The 16531-nt window shown below is 36.6% G+C and overlaps 1 protein-coding gene across 1 annotated transcript in view; it reads right to left on the minus strand.

Annotated features, from left to right (window-relative positions):
* Positions 1-16531, minus strand: part of FILIP1L (filamin A interacting protein 1 like) — a 90801-nt gene that overhangs the window by 19199 nt on the left and 55071 nt on the right. The gene's annotated exons all lie outside the window — the stretch shown is intronic.

The raw sequence follows: 16531 nt of genomic DNA on the forward strand, positions 1-16531 counted from the left end.
TTGCTTATGTAAGATCCCAAGAAACCTCCAAATACCTCAAATCATTAGGTTCTTTTGTAGACTTTTCTTTGTCAGGGAGTTTGTGGAGTTGGCCTGAGGTATGACTAGGTTTGGCCAGCACATTTGCTTCCTTTCAATTAGATTTTTCCCACAGCCAACCTATAATTATATTCTGGTATTAAAGATAAGTCTGAAAAGCCTAGATTGAAGTAATAAAGTATTAGAATTTGTAGGTTTCACTGTTGTTCATATGTATGATTTGTATCCAGTTGTGTAGATTAAGTGAGGGTAATGGATTGCGTATTAGTACTGTATTTGCACAAAATGACTGCTTTGGCACTCGTTAGCTGAGGCCCTGTGCTGTTTTTAGTTTTTTTTTTTCCCCCCTCTGAAATACAACGATGACTCTCTAGAAGTTGCTGCTGAAACACAAGATTCCTGTCCCACGTTTGTCTCTGGTCACTATTGCTATGCCTTTGTCCAAGTGGTGAGTCTTTACAGCTTCCCACCGACAAATTCCTGTTGCAGCCATCCTTTTCATTCAGGAAGAGCTTAGATAACGGCCTCCTTTGCACAGCTCTTTATTAGCTGTTCACTGACTGGAGGCATATATTTCTGGGCATTTAATAGGCTGCCTCAGCAACGTCCCCTTTGGCAGTGTTGTAGTTTTCCTGCATGGAGAGAGGAAGTCCCTGCCATTTTACAATTGTCCATCAGGCTTGTCTGATTTAATGGTGATAGAGTATAGAAGTCTATGACTATGAAATGTCTTACAACACCTTCACTGTCCCCACTGTTTTTATTTTAGTGCATAAGTTGCACTATGTTGAATGTAATGAAATGCTTTATATGAAAAATTGATGGAATGGGAAGTACTAATAAATGAGTTGATATCAAAGAATTAAAGCAGCCCCAAATTCTTTACAACAGTCAATTAAAGTAGTGGGGAAAACAGACATGAAAAGGTGTAAGTGGAGAGGGAGAGGTTTGTGAAACGAGCTTGAAGGAATGCTGCTGGTTGACAGAACAAATAAATGGGGAGAAGACTGTGCATCTTCAAAGGCAGCTTTTTACTGTGTTGTTGGTGTACAAGCTTTTGTCCACTCTTCAGTGCTACTTTCAGTTTGAGTTCTTTTTAGTGTAAAAATCTCTCTTCCCTCCCCACCCTTGTCTCTAAATGCTTTAGTAGTGAAGTTCAATTGATGATTTACCGTTGCCATAGATATAAAACCAAAACAGAAGCATAACTAACAATTTCATTTGGAATGAACTCAGTTTTTGTGTGTGCATGAAGTTAAGACATCTTATATTAATACTGTTAAAATAGACTTGGGCTTATTAGCATTTGATTTACTTTAGCTTGCTTCACTAGAATTTATTTCTGTAAGGCAAATTTAGCTGAGGTAATTAATACCTAAATTAATCAGTGTTTTACCCAACACTTCCACATTAACTAGTTGATATCTCTCTGGCCAAATGAAACCGTAATGCTCCAGTGACTAATGCCTCTTAAATTGCTTTAGAATGAAAACTCAGACCAAATAGTAACTGACAATCATCATTTTCATAGGGATGCTGTGTAATTTTTTATGATGCAAATAAGATAGTTATGCATAAATAATAAATAAAATTGGTTGACAAGTGTTTGAGTTAATAATCCCAGCAGTCCTTCCAGTGAGCATCAGTCTATATACAATTTGTATTTTTTTTTCTGTCTTCTCTTTTTTTCTTCTATAACTTCATTTCTCAAGCTATCTGGAATGTCTAAGACTTGCTTCAGCAAAGCCCTTGAGGTTCCAGCCCAAACTGAATGCTTGAGTGAGGTAGTCTAACCCAGTCTCTGATCAAGTTTATGTTACAAGGCTTATTTGAACAGGAGTGCCTAAATTGTTGGTATCTGGATCATTGTATAAACTGACAAGGATTTTCAAGAGATTTCTGTTTCTTTGGTCATGCCGAAAGAGTTTAGGGTATTTAAAAATGTTTTCTTCATTCAAAAGATAAAATGCAGTTTTAAGAGTCAAACAGAAATACAAGCAAATATTTCTAAACCCTGAGTTCTATTTCTTTTTGAAAAAATACTTCTGTAAAATCACTCAATTGAAGTTATCGAGCCTAGTGCAGAAGCTGTGAGTTAAAGGATTTAAATGTGTTTCTAAAAAGAAAAAAGGGCTGTATTAAGCATGGTGTATTTTTGATAATGTGTAGCTAAGCTTTTGCACTTGTTTTTGATAATTGTATGCTTATTCATGTATTCCTACAGAGAAATATTAATGTATTCCTATGTAGAAAATGCCTTCAACAGTGCTGAATAGATGATTTCTTGGACAGAGTTGAGATTGATATTGCAAGAAGTCAACTGGGAGTCCGTTAATATTTGCAGAAGAATTTTTCCTTGGCTGCTGAATTTCCATTTCATGATTCAGTAGGTCACAGCAACTGTGTCTGCACGCATGCACTTAGGAATGGAAGAGGACCCTAAAATGTTTGGGGGGTGCGTGTGTTTGGTTTTTTTTGTTTGCTGTAAATTCATTGCTTGTTTTTGGTCAGCTTTTTGACTTCTGCAGGTCAGGGCTTGATTATGGATATTGTTTGAATTAAGGGAAATCACATATTTAATTGAAGACGTGCTGTAACTGATGATAGATAGCACTTTGTGATATTTTGCATGCTTTTGTGACAAAATAAAAATACTTTGTGGTAACTTCATCCAAAAATACTATCTTCCTGAAGAAGAGTATCCAGAGTATTTGAGAAAGTAATTTTACAAAAAAATATTGCAAAGGTCAAAAAAAAAGTTGGCTTAAAAAATAGTAATTAAAAAAAGAACAGGTACTCCCCTATCTGATAAAATATTTTTATGATTTTCATTTCCAGTTCAATTTTTTGATCATGTAACTTCATATTAGGCAAAGGTACGTATATCATTTAGGCAAAGTTTTCACAGTTAATTCCAAGCTGTTGACTTCATAGGACTACAAGAACCCTTTCTGAATCCAGGCCAGCCAAAACAGGCATTGGAAATTGTTTTTATGAACATGAATGTTAGGTAATTAAACAGAGTCAGGGCAGTATCTTATTACTTTTTTCTTCAGAGCTTCTGTTATAAATGACTGCTTTGTTGTGGCTTACTGTCGTAGTTGTTTGCAACACCAATTGCCTGCTTTCTTATTTCCTTAAAGAAATTGTTTGTCACCTCTCCTCTGTTCATTGTAAACGCTTTCTTCAATATGCATACTATGGCTTCTTGGTGTTAATACCATGCATTCAATCGTATTGTCTTGTTTTCCAGGTGTATTTTCAAGTGCATGTAGCTTTGGCTACCCTACATTATATTTAGCAACGTACTACGTGTTCTCTACAAGACGTGGAGACTCCCAAAACAGTTCATTGGTTTTTTGGTGTCATGTGGTATCTTTTTGTCTTTAAGTGAGTTTTTCAGTTGTCATGCAGGGACCTGTATTACATCAATGTTGTTAAATCTATGTTTTTACAGGATTCTAAGGGGTCTGCTTTTTCTTTGAGTTTCAGGGAAACTAAAGAAAGCATTGAAGACTGAGATTGCTATACCCTTCATTTTTAATTTTTTTTAGTTCTAGAATAAATCATTATTCTTAGAATAATAAGAATAAAAATTATGATTTTTTTTTTCCTTAAGCAATCTTGTATCTTTAGAAAAGGCAGTGTTCTTTAAGGGTGCGAGTGAAATAGGTGTTGGTTTGTAAAGCTGTACATCTGTCATTCCTTCCACCAAAGTATTGAGGAGATTTTAATATACATCTTATCAATATCTTGGTTTTTGTCATATCATTCTGCAGAAATTGGTCAGGTTTTTTGGTAAATCATAAAGATACATATTTTTATGTTCTTCACCATTCCCCAGGTAAAAGATGTGGCTTACTAGAGATTCTGCAGGTTCTAATATGAGGGAGACTTGCTGACTTGCTTCTAAAGCTTTAGTACATGTGCTTGAATTTCCCCCTGTACAATGCAAATAAAAACTCTATGCTGAAAGCTTTTAAATGTAGATGAGGTCATGCTTCTTTGTCTGAGGCATTCTTCCCAGTTAGCAATAAGCCATGGTCTGGCCTTTAATAAGAGAAGAAACATACTTCATCATTTCTGGTAAATCTTACAAGTTGTTGTAATTTTTGACACCAAACGCAGTTAAATATTTTATTTTTGGAAGAAAGCCAGCCTGTCTGTGTCTTCCACAGTTTATGGCAACAAAATTTGGGTTTGTTAAAATGGTCTTCGGATGGCTATGCATATTTTTTTTTCTTTGCCTAGAATTCTACTTACTGATGTGTGGCTTTTATGAAGACATATGTTATAGCTACTTTTATGGCTCTCTGTCTTTATTGATGCTTCTTTTTTCCCCCTGTCATAAAGAAAGTCAAAAGGCTTTGAAATTACAGCACCAACAACATACCATAGCTGTTGTGTAATCTGTTGGCTTTATCTGAATCAGTCAGCACTTCCCAACAGAATGCAAACACTTATTTTTAAATTTGTTTTCCCTTATATTATTTACATATGTATATTTTAAATCATTATTTTATACTAGGATGGAAACCTCCACAAAGGGTGTCTCAACTGCGAGAGACTGGGTGTGAGGCAAATTTCCCGATAAGGAACTTATTTTATAAAATGAGGAGTTTTAAGGGAGGGGGAGAGAGAGGGGGGAGTTCTGCTTATTATTCCACAAACTACCATGGAGTAATCATAGTTTTATCTGATGCTGAAAATGCTGACTTGCCTTGCAAGTCTTAATAAAAAGTCATATATGATGAATGGTGTTGCCAGTTCTAGGTTAACTTGGGCAAAATTTCAAGTACATGACCAGATGTATTTAGCTGTGATGCTGAGTAAACACATGCAGATAATATATTCTTTCAAAAATTAATTAATCTGGAACAGTAACGTTGTGTTTGATCATTATTTCACAACTACTAAGCTGCTGAAAATTCTTCTTGGTGATATAGGGATATTGGCGCTCCTAAATGTTATAAACCCTGTGTAAATTTGGTGACAGTAAATGGCTTGAGAAGCTTTTAACAAATTTATGTTGGTTAATCTAAGATTTAAGACTGGATTAACATTCACTTGCAGTTGTAACTTTAATTCAGCACTAAAATTCAGTTTTGTTTTATCATGAAACCTCAGTTTAAGAAAATAATTTTCTGTCTTGAATTATATTCTTTCCATATCTAGATGTTCTTGGAAATCACCGAACATCAGTCTTGTGTAGAAAGTGTTAATGCTTTTTGTGGCAGTAACTGTTCAATTGTGCAAGGTGATAGTTAATAATTCTGTCCATTCCTAATCTTGTAATGGTAGCCATCCACAGCCTCTGAGACTATGATAGGAAGGTGCAGGACTTCTGTGTGGGAGTGAAGAAGTGCTATCCTATTAAACTGTTGGCAGGTTTTTGTTTCTGTTTTGGTTTTTCTTTTTTTTCGTGACTGCATATCCTGGAAAACAATTGCAAATGAGAGTTGACCTGACAAGACCACAATATTAATGAGCTTTACTTGAAGTTAGCTTTAAATTCTGGGTCCCAGAGTTCAGCTACTAGAAAATATGGCACAATGAATTGTGAGCTGGACTCTGATATGTCACTGTTTTTGAGATGCACTCTTCTCTCTTCTTCCCTCTTTCTAGATTTAACAGCTATTTCAGTTATTCTGTGAAGTCAGTGTCTATTACTGTTGGCATTTCAATGGCGTATGATTGTGCCTGTAGCGTGACTGTTAATCCTCTTCTGTTCTGAATCTAAATGCATCAATATCTCAGGAATACGACTTGGGTTTTGTTGGTTAGTAGCTTGGGATTTTTTCAAATGAGCGTAGTGCATATTCATTCCCCCTCTCTCTCACCCTCTCTCGACACTGCCTGTAAAGTCGGAAATAAAGCAAGTAATTTCAGATGCAACACCAGAATTTGGAACTCTTCAAATTTACGTCAGCCAGGAAATTATAGTTTTGCAGATGGAAAGCTTTCAGAAGGAAATGGAAAGATGAACCACAAGAGATGTGGTATAGGGGTCAAAGCAACCAGACTGAGGCAGAACTTCTCAGTTACTAATCCAGGTCCTGCTTTTGTCTTTTCTTCATCTTTAACAAGTAGAATTTTGTTCCTGAACTTCGGATTTATTAAAATGGAAAATTACTGTAACAGATTATTTTGAGAATTAATATTAACCCAAAGAGGTTTTAATAGTATGGTAACTATGCAAAATAAACCAAGACAACTACTGCTTTTTATAATTTGTGATTTTTAAATGACAGTGCCATTGAAATGACTGCGTTTGGTGATTTGATATTTGATCTTGCATGATAACAAGTTAAATTGATGGGAGAGATCCTGTGTCTTTATGAATCTGAGTTTTGTTTTAAAATGTATACTTTAAGCATTACTGCTAGAAAATTATTGCTTGAACACAATTGTTGAGCTATTTTGAAAATCACCAGTGTTATAAAACACTCAGTACTAGAGAGATAAATAGGACTGTTTTTTCATTTGTATTGTGGGGGTTTGTGTTGTTGATTTGGTTTTGGGGTTTTTTTTTTGCCACCGCTTTGCATGGGCAGGTGGACGTGTTTGCACTGTCTTTTTGGAGTGTCAGTACCTGTAATTGTTACCCTTGCAGCCTACTCCTAGGATTTAGCAAGTGAAAAATTGTAGCAGGAGTTAATTGTGGGTCTGAAAACTGTCTTTTAGAGCCCCGCCTGCCTTCCTCCCCCCCATTCTTCGTGGGAAGATTAGGCACAAAGAAAGGAGTGCAGCTTGCCCAAGTTCTGGAAATTTCTGGTCAGGCTGCTGCTAGCACTGATTGCCCCAGACATGTGTGTTTAGTTTGTACGAGGCAAATACTACTTAGTTATCACTGCCATCCTGTGTTTGCTGTTGATGGAAGTGTAATAGTTGGAGGACTGAGTTTTTGTCTTGGCTATTTAATCTACATCCTTCAAGTGACTGAGGAGTTTGCAGAAGTTCTGATTCCTTGAATGGGTCAGTTGCTTCACCTCTGTGTAAATTTGTAATTCTTAAGTCATCTTTTTACACTTTCTAGTTTAATGATAAAGCTTCTTTTAGATTAAGAGAACAATCTGAGTTTTCTTTAAGCAATTTCAATAGATAAATCCTGTCTATAATTTGATTGTGTTTTTTTTTATTCTGTATATAAGATGGTAGTGTGTAGATTCAAGGTGGACCTCTGTTTTATGGATGTTTTTTCAGAGGACAGTTGGGAAAATAGGTACTTTTCTGGTATCTGATTCACCTGGGGCAGGGCTAGTGCTGCTGTCTTGACCAGAACTGGGCATAACTGTGCAAGGATCCAATTCATACAAACTTTTTAAACTTCAATTAGTTAATATTTTTGGTATGACAGAAAATGGCACTCAGCCAACAATAACACATCATGTTGCTCAGAGGAGACTGGTTAGTCGTAAATGTCATTTTCCCATAACATTTACAGGAACTGGATGTTCTCTAAAACAATTTTAACACACTTTTTATATAGAAATAAATGTCTGGGGCAGCGTTTTCATCCATGAGTAGAATAGTCACTGTGCCTATCTCTTATGCTAAGCATGGCCTTATTTGTATATTATCAGTCATCAGCAGTGGTAAAATTTAGAACTTTCCATGCTGCCACATGCACTTCCTCTGTTGAACTAAAGGCATCCTCCTTGTTGCTGCCAGCCCCGGATAAGCTGCGCAGTCATACAGTGGGCATTTTCTTTTAGGCAGGTGGAAGCTGGCCGCAAACTTTAGTGTGTTCTCCACATACTCGGTGCACATGATGAGAATTTATGTGCTGAAATTGTGATTAGAACCACATAGATTAAACATTGTAAATTCCATAAAGGTACTTTAGTATGAATGGGACTGTCTGGGAAGACTGTGAGTTTGCCGTCATCTGGAGGAATGGGGCAAGTTAAAAACAATTAAACATTCCTCAGGAATGATGTAGGTGGTGTCACACCTGTGCAGGAGGATAAAATTCCATGACTTCTTGAGGATCCTGTTCCTACCCATAAAATCTTTATTATATACATACATTCTAAGACAAAAGTAACCCCTTTTTCTGGTGTCCTTACTTCCTGAAGTAGCTCTGTATATGTATATAATAAACTCTAGAATGTTTGAAGACTGGGCTTGGGTGGCATCACATTCCTTTTTTTGGCAGAAAATATGAACCTTAATTGTCACTGCAAATTTAGCTTGAGATATTTAAGTTTTCCTTGATGCAAGGTTGCATGAAGCAGTGTCATTGAGGACTTCCAAGTAGGCAGAAGATTTTAATCAGGTTTGCTGATACAGTTGCAATTTTTTCTGGTAGCCAGGACTGGAAGTAATAAGAGTGGTAATAACACTAATGTCAAACAGAGATTTCACTTTGAAGTTAAATATGCATCCTTTTCCTCTAGATGTGATAATGTGAGAGTGTCCATTTTCTCTGAGACAAACTTGACCAGCACTTCATCTTGGAGGCCACAGGTGGAAGAGAGGTTGTAGCAATACATTGCAGCATGGTTAACTTGCTATAGTGGCTTTGAAGCTACAAGAATGCTGCTAATTTCCTGTTTTGCAGTATGTGACCTTCAGAAATTGTATTAAAACTATTTCCGATGGATTGCAAATTGCTCCTGGATACAGTTCTAGGTATAGAAGCTCTGTAGTTCTGGGGGCTTTTCTACCTGGGAGATAATTCACTTTCTTGCTATCTGTCCTAATACTGCTACACGTCTTGCTGTATGTCTCCTGTATCTGAATTTGTTGGGACTTGAAGTGTGGGATGTTTGGAAGTTGCATTTTCTCTTGTCTCAGTAGGACCTTGGGACACATTGGCCTGGGAGCACTTGGTGAATCATCTAAAGGTGCAGAGTCAATGCATGTTTGTTTAAAGGTGCAGAGTCAATGCATGTTTGTTTAAAGCGTGTTAATCCTTAGCGTAGGTGCTCTTGTCCAGGATTTAAGTTTACATGGTTTCTCCAAACTGATCCTCTTCAAAGAGGACTAACATGTTGTTTTAGACTACCGGTAGTAGTGTAGGAAGCTACAGTGAAGAGCTTAAGATGATAGTCTGAGAACTTTTTTAATGGTTATAGTTCTAACCAAGGTTTGTTTCATAGATTTAATTCCCATGTTTAAAGAACAATTTAAATAACAAACAAAAAATAATTTAACTAGCCTCTTAACCTGTAGTGAATTGTTTAACTAAAGAACATCTTTCTCTCAGATCTGTTTGTTATGATGTGTTGAAGTAAGATTTCTTCTGCAGCCTTGGTAGTTCACTGCGTTAAAGATCAAGTACCCCGCTTAAGTGTAAAAGAAAATTGGGTCCTTTAGTTGTACGTCCACTCAAACTGCCAATAAGAGTTTTATCTGGAGTCAGCTTATTTATTTTTTTTTTTTTTTTTTTTTGTAGCTACTTGCATGTGTGTTCAGCAGCTGGAGTAACTATTGCTTGCTTTGGAAAATAAATGTTTCTTTTTCTTAGGAAAAAACCCTAAATGATTAGGATGAAAAAGTGGATTTAACTAGTTCTAGCTGTTCTATGACCAATGGTTTCTTAAACTCTTTTAAAATTGGTCTGAGCAGTCTTCCTAAAGCCAAGACAGATACTTACTTTTTCCATCTTTAATTGTTTTCCAGTTTTCTTTCTCTGCCTTTCAAAAACTGTCATAGAAAAAGGGCTTTTTTTTAGGAAAGAAGAAGGTCATGTGCATATATGCTTCCCTTCCCCCTTCATATGAAGCCTTTTAGACTCTCAAGTGTTCCCTGTTTTTCAAACTGTTAATTCAGTTCAACATTCTCTGCCTTGTTATTGTACCCCAAATTGATTTGTAACTCAGTATCATTATGTGACTGAAGGGCATTTGGCTACATTCCCTTATTGATCTCTTCTTGTCTCTTGGCTGATGGTCTGTGATGTTTAGGTTATATTTTCCTATTTTCAGATGTCACTCTGAAAATGAAGGAGCTGTAGCATGCTTTCATGTACAGTATGTTTCTGACGTAATACATTTTAGCTGTTATCATTAATTTATAACATGGATTCAAATGCTGAAAATAAAAAGACACAATTATCTCTAGACAGAACTTGCTAGTTGTTTGCTTAACTACATTAGCCTAGATACCTGAGAGGGTCATTTACAGGTTATAAAATGTTACCGTGTCAAATTCTGAGTCCTCCCACTCAGTTAATCATGATCGAAATAGGAGAATTTTGCTATTTACAAAGATGGCAGTAATCATCTAGAGCTTTAGGCAGAGGATGGGAACAAAACAAGGGCAAGCAGACACTGTCCAAAGTGGCTGCTCCGTTGTATACCATGTATACGTTTTCTTCCCTCCTGCTTTATAGGGGTTAGGAAAGTACATAAGATTGAAGATTCTTGTCAGCTGTTGTCTGCTGCTTTTCCAAAAGGGAATCAACATGTACATCTCCTCGCACAAGCCTAAACGTTCTCCACTGGTTGGTGTCATCCCTGCACCACCCTCATAAGCAGTCTATTTTATCTATCTTGAATTGACCTATATTGAAGCTGTACTCATTGACTTGGCTTCAGAGGCTTTTTATCCCCCTACTCTGCTTCACATATGCAAGCAAATGCACATACCCATTTATATATTAGATATGTTTTCAGAAACACGTATTTTAGGAGAAGTTTTAAGACTGCCAAGGTTCATGGTGGCCTTTTTGTTGGAGCCAATTCAGTATTTAATTTGGGAATGACATGGGCAGCTAGTGAAAAGACTTTTCTCTTTACGTGAAAGAGTATATGGTACTATTTTGCAAGTTAAGAAAAAATTTCAGCTTCGAGCATTAACAAATTGCATTTTTTTTCCACCTTCCTACATTGGATATTTAGGTCAGGGGTTGGCTGCCCCAAATGTGGAGCTGTTGTACCCCCAGGCTCAAGTGACCAAAATTTAAAGAAAGAAATTAGGCTCTTATAATTCGTTTTCCTCTTTTCTAGGTAGGGATCTGAAACAGAATGGCTTTACTGAGGTTGAGAATGTGCTTGACTGGGAGGAGCATTTTGAAGTTGAAAACAAAAATGATTGTGGCATTTATTAGGCGGCTTCTGAGAAATCTCTATGTAGCTAAGCAGAATAGAATCATGTTTTGGAATTTGGTGGGTGACATTAGTTTTGGGTAAGCCAAGCTTAATGGTGATACAATTTCCTAATTTTCTTCGTAATTTGACTTAATGACTGAAAGTTATGCAAATTTTACCAGAATATTGATTAAATCCATAAAAAGTTGACGGAATTCAATCAGCTAATATTTTCTCTAAGATGGTTTTGTCCATGTGCTAAAATCCAATATGTAATTAAAATGTGAGTTTTATGAGGGCATTACTTTCTATTTTTAAACAGCCAATCTTGTGTGTTTTTTTTCTCATGGTAGTAGCAACATGCTGCATCACTTCCCTTTTTAAAATTTCTTCTCTTTCTCATATGCTCTCATTGTAGTAGTTGCTATGCAAACACTAGATAAGCTTTATGTCTTCAATAAAAAAGGACAAAGTTTTAAATCCACTCTCTGCAATGAATTTAAAAGAAATTGCTTTGAATATTAGGTTTAAGGTAGATCTCTTAAGAACTCTGACCTCTTCTTTTAAGTGCAGTTGTTGTGTTCCTTCCCAGGCCTTCGGAAGCCTATAAAGGACAATGAAATCTTGTTTATGTGTTGTCACTTCCCTGAAACATATGCAAGATTAATGTTTTTCTTGTCGGAAGTATTTAATTTTTTCCATCCACGTTTTCAGTCGTGCTCACTGGAGCTTTGTGTACCCTACCTGAAGTGCATCTGTAAATGTTTGTTGAAGCTTGAGCACGAGCAGTTAGGTGGTTGTAGGCTCTGGTTGCTCAGCTTCTATGAACATGCAGTGTGAAGCAAAAGGGCTCAAGTTCTGCTTGTTTACCTCAGCAGCCACTCTCTGGTGGTTGGCCATAGGTCCCCTGCCCAGCTTGAGGCTGAAGTCGGGCAGTTGTGTTACATCATCGTGATCTGCACGATGAGCTGTAGCAGAAGAGGTGACTTCTGCAACAGGCAAAATGTGTGTGCATTTATCAACTTGAATGACCAAGGTTATAGGACTTTAAGTTGTGTTGGAATGTTGTCTAGCAAGGTTGGTTTGAACTTTCACCACCAAGCTTTCAATTTTGTTATTAAAGGAGGGTTATACAATGATGTTGCTGGGTGTTCGCTTAGCTAGCACTCATACATTGCATGAACATCCACCTCTTCACTGTCACCTCAGTTCTGTTGTTCTGGTGAGGAGGCAGTGCTTTGGGAGGTGGTGTTTTTGTACAGTTTTTAACTGGAGGCTACAGACTGCTACAGAAGGTCTTCAAATATATTTTCCTTGAATTTGTGGACACTTGAGGAAAGTGAGCTGTGACTGCCTGAGTGAGCTCCATTGATCCATCAGTGTGAGTGCTGTTACTGACCTTCCAGAAACAACATGGTGCCTGGGACATGCAATCAAAGTGATTTTTGTCTCGCTGACAGAAAACACAGTAAACCTCAAAATCAGCGTAACATACTGAGAGGTGTTAAGACTCAAAATGTCCATTACTTCACCTAAATCACAAGACTGGGCACTTATTTAGAATTTTTCAGCAATGCCTTACCCTCTTGGAGCTGAGTAATATAGTTTAGTGAATGGTTGAACTAGCCAAGCTTTCAACCACTTCAAAAAAGCTCAACATAAACCTCAAGGATGCCATGGCAGAATCCATTCAATGTGAGAAAAACCCAAGCAATTAAAAATAATTTATTTTTATTGGTAAGGCATAGTTTCTAATCTCAAATCAACTTGATGACAGGCTAAAGTATTAAGGGGAACTATTAATGAGTCACAACTAAAATTTTATAGGGTAGTTTTTAAAGATAAGTCTTCCTACATTGTAAACTCCTTAGGATTCTCTGACTTAGATATTTTAATTGCTTCTCTGACTTAGATATTTTAATTGCTTCTCTGACTTAGATATTTTAATTGCTTCTTTAATGAACGGTATTTGGGTAACACCACACCCTGGATTTGAGAGAAGCTGTTTGCAGGAGAGGTCCAGAGGAGCAGTGGCTGCTCACTTGCCCATGCCAAACTACACCTGGTAAAGAATTTTTCCTGAAGAAAATTACCAGTCTCTTAAGAACTGCCACAGAGGGGAAACTGGCTGGGAGTAAAACCAGGCTGTTGTTTTATCCCATGACAGTGGCAATGTGGTAATTCATCACAGTGTTAGGTAAATAATATGACAGTGCTGTTACTCAGCAAAAATCAAGCAATAACTTTGATTTTGCTAGTACTGATGGGGAAAACAAAATAAATGTAAGTTATATCCCTTGGTCTTCTGGGTCAAATCTTTAAAAACTCTATTGTCAGCAGTTACATGGCATTTCTCAGTAGAGGGAAGGGAAGTGATTTGGAAGGAACAAAGGGTCAATGCAGTTTGATAGGAAGTTGACTTTCATTTCTGGAGGATATGCTTGTTCTTAAAACGCTTTCTTTTTCCATTGGATGTTGTAAATATTACTGTAAAAAGAAATTTAAGTGAAGACATACAATTGTTGAAGACTGAATTATGTGACAATTCTTTTCCTTTACTGTCTCCTTTTACTGTTAAGTGATGCAAGCTAATGTTTTAATTGCTTAAAATTAGATAGTTTCAGTACATATTAAGAAATCTGATAAAACAAAAGGAGTGTAATGCTGGGGGTTGGGGAGGGAAGCAACAGTGAGATATTTTAATTGTTACACTGCAGTCTAATTATTTTGGACTTTTACCAGTATAAATGAGAGTAAAATTGGTCCTGTAAGTATTAAGTGAAGAATGTTTTCCCTTTTGATCTAAGGAAGACAGACTATGGGAAATAGAGTTCTTTTGGCTTTTGATAGATGTTATGATTTGTATTAGGCTAGCAGCATTCACAGTACAGATGGTACTTTGGATGTTTCTAAAGCGGTTATTAGTGATAAATGTTACCCTTCTCTGTTGGATTTGGAGGAGTTCAAATAGTCTCTTACCTATGGGTAGGCTTTTTTCTTTTTCTAATTACTGCCTTTATCAAATATATGCTTATTCCATGTGTAGCTTTTCTACAAGTATTTTTTTCTTCTTCATATCATAGTCCTTTGACTTCAGCTTATCCTTTCTACTCAGACACATTTTCTGAGATCTGTTACTTAACTTCGGTTGGTAACCTATCTTTTCATAATGTAGCTAACTTTTTTACTTTATAACTTGACAATGTATTTATTATTAAATCCACTGGATATAGGATATGTAGGAAACCAATCATTTATCAGGAAAGAAATCTAAAAATGCTAGGACATAGGTTGCAAGTCTGCCGATATGACAAATAGCAAGCAGAAGACATTTGTAAGAGGGTTTAGGATACTGATCTGGGGTATTTGGTTTTCTGCTGTAAACTTATATTTGTTCTGGTTGGTAGGATTCTTTTCATTCTATATATACTATACAGTGCCCTCTTCCCTGATTCTATAGCCAGACAGACTCAAGGCATGAACAGAGGTGTAAACTTTTCTCGTTACAAGAAGGATTATCTTGGAAACATGCATGTGACCTTTATCTAAAGGCCAAGGTTAATAATACATAAATACCTGAATTATCTTAGAAATGAAATGCGTCTCTCTATTTATGTTTTTAGAAGCATGTGGAAAATAGCTGCTTAATATTTTCTTGTTGTTTAAAGCAAAAAAGTCACAAAAATGTTCAGACATGATATTTTGACTCAGTTTCTAAATCCATGTATGCTTGATACTACAGCAATGCATATGACTGTATCAGCTTTGATTTTCCTTAATTATATACTTGAACAAGGATTTTGCAGTATTTAAAACCCCTTTCTGCTGTCCTAATGTTTAATGCTGATTTAATTTCATATTAAGGAAAATGGACACATACAACAAAAACATGTTTTACTTTTAAGAAGAGTTTGCATTTAAAGGTCTTAAGGAGTCTAACTTTTCTAACATTTTAAATTACACATAAGACTGGAGAGCAATGCTTAGTAGTCTGAATTTGCAAGTAGAGCAGTACAAGTAGGACAGTACAATTGACTTAATTGCAGTTGTACCTATAAACAAAGATTTGGCAGGGTTTGGTCCTTAATCAAGGGAGAGGACAGTGTAGTTTTGTATACTATGCATATGTGAATTATCAACACACTAAGGTCTAGTCTAGTGCCCTGTCAGAACTGTTTTCCATTCTCTGTTTTTGGTCGTTAATAACTGCGATGCTGTTCAGCATCTTGCAGAATAAACCTCGAAGAGACCAGTGGGTTTTCTGATTTTGAAAGCCTCATCATTTGTCTGATGACCAGGATTTAAGTTTTTTTGTTAAAAAGCTGACAGTTCTGTTCTCTTGTGATTTGACACTTGCACACAAGACACAGAAGAGGGAAGCAGTGTGTAGGAGTTGAAAAGTTTGTTAGTAATTAAACTAGTTACAATTGTTTCTTTCAGACATAGCATAATCTTATTGCAAAGTAATGTTTGTGGCAATTTATACATCCCTCTGTAAGCTACAGTAAAAGTTGTTCGAGAGCATAGTAAATGCTTAGAGACATATGTGCATACATGTCTACTAATATATAGCATATGCATATAAATGCAGCATAAAGAGAGGCAGTAGCTCTACCTAATATATTACAATGCAGTTGGACTCTTTCCACAGCTTTAAGTGCAATCATGATTTAACTAACCATTTGGAAAGTGTGTGTAATTCATAACTACCTCCTCCTTTAACAATAAATTGATTCCTCTTCTCTTGGCTCTGCAGGAATTGTTTAAAATACAGTTTTTAACGCTTGAAATAAGTCATCCTACTTCCAAGTAACCAGACATCTTCTAGATCTCTTGGTGCTGTTTTGGGGTATTTAATTGTTTCTCAGTCCTCACCCCTTTTTTCGGAAGCGACTTTTAAAAAAAAAGTATCTCAATAGGAAAAAGCAAGAAGCGCCAGTGCTTGCCAGAAGAAGTTTGCTTCCCACCCTCTCCCTTACCTTACGCTCCTGGACTAAAGAAATCCTGGGTCAGCTATTGCTCCATGGTGTGAGGCGTTCAGCTGTAGCATCAGAGATGTGAGCATTCCAGCAGTCCCACTAAACAATGAGAGATAGGCTCTTTGCATGCCCCAAGCCTATGGAGCATTACGTCATTGCCTTGCCATATAAGGCACTGTGTGTTGTGCAGACTCGTCGTGTCTGACTGGTGTACTTTAGTGATAGCCAGAACTTAGAAAGCTTATTAATGTGTTCTGGCTCCAGCTGACGCTCAGGACTGTGTGAAATATTTCATTTGTCTACTAGTTCATGGCCAAGAAGAATGTGCGGAAGGTTTGGGTTAGGGCAGTTCCTTTCTATTATTGATAATAAAGTCGTTAGAAGTTGTTAGCTGATTAGTTTTTATGTTTTCCACTTATTCTTGCAGCCTAGAATTTCAGAAGGGAAAAATTAAATTCAACGTCATCTTTAATTAGT

This window comes from Egretta garzetta, unplaced genomic scaffold (assembly GCF_000687185.1).
Source record: "Egretta garzetta isolate BGI_Z169 unplaced genomic scaffold, ASM68718v1 scaffold465, whole genome shotgun sequence".
Taxonomy (NCBI): domain Eukaryota; kingdom Metazoa; phylum Chordata; class Aves; order Pelecaniformes; family Ardeidae; genus Egretta; species Egretta garzetta.